The following is a 1,204-nucleotide window of genomic DNA, read 5'->3' as shown; positions in this document are numbered from 1 at the left end:
GTATTAGAGATTAATGATCAATTCGCAGAGTGGTAAATGCTTGATCCGTTTGTCTAAAATAATCTAGGGCACAAGCGATAAAGTAAAGTGCAAAAAAATAAAGAAGAGACACCAAAATTTATAATTGTTACCCTGATAATTCAGGATACGTCTACTATAGTGTTTATTATTTGCATTATATATGTAGAGAATAGTACAAAGAAACTTGTGTGTCTTGGAATGCTCTGGACGTTGAGGGAAGTCTTCTTTTTATAGCTGCAAACTCTTGTGTTCTCAATTAATGCTAGTTTCATTTTCTTGAATAAAGTTGACTTTTCTGATTGTGGTTTTGAATTTGTTTCCTTATTCTCCTCGTATCTTATATGATTTAGGTTGACCTATGTGCGATTTGGAGCCTCCTCAAAATCCCAAAACAGAAGGTTCTTCAGAAGATTTTCGAAATATTCTACGGAGTAGTCAACTCCTCTGCTCTATCAAGCAGTCGTAGTCGACTCCAGATGTTGAAGTCGTTCTGAGCTGATCTTTAATTTGGATCATCTTCTAATCTTCTTGAGCTGTTGAATCCTTTTGAGAGGTCCTCTTAGATGATAGTCTTCAAGTTTAATCGACTCAAGTTGACACGTGTACTGTTGAGATTGAGTGATAAAATCTGACCCCAACAACCTACTTTATGTGAGAAGATTGTTCTTTTTTTTTCTTTGATCTTTTTCTATATTGAATGATGATAATGATATTTTTTTTTATTTTGCGATTTTTTAATGGAGAACCGACAATGAAATCAAGAACTATTGGAACACACACCAAATGGGGATTGACCCGATGACTCACAAGCCGAAGACTAACGCCCTCGGCCTCGGCTCTGGCAACCCCAAAGACGCTGCCAACTTGAGCCACATGGCGCAATGGGAGAGCGCTCTGAAAGGTCTGTTATTTACAATATGTGTTACAGAGAGTTTTATAACACTTTTATGAAATACTAACAATTAACTGTAACAATTATGCTCAGATACATTAAAGAAATCAAACATGAAATAATGTAGGAAAAAAAAAGAAGACTAGAAAATACTATCATAGTTCGGTTAACTAACCTATATTCATAGAGTTATACTCAAATAATGAACAATCTACTAAGTCAAATTGATTATAATCACGACTCGCTCTTTATTATTATTACCGTTGTGATAATCTTTTTAGTGACGTTATC

The sequence above is a fragment of the Morus notabilis genome, unplaced genomic scaffold (assembly GCF_000414095.1).
Source record: "Morus notabilis unplaced genomic scaffold, ASM41409v2 Scaffold604, whole genome shotgun sequence".
Classification (NCBI taxonomy): domain Eukaryota; kingdom Viridiplantae; phylum Streptophyta; class Magnoliopsida; order Rosales; family Moraceae; genus Morus; species Morus notabilis.
This window is presented reverse-complemented; position numbering follows the sequence as displayed.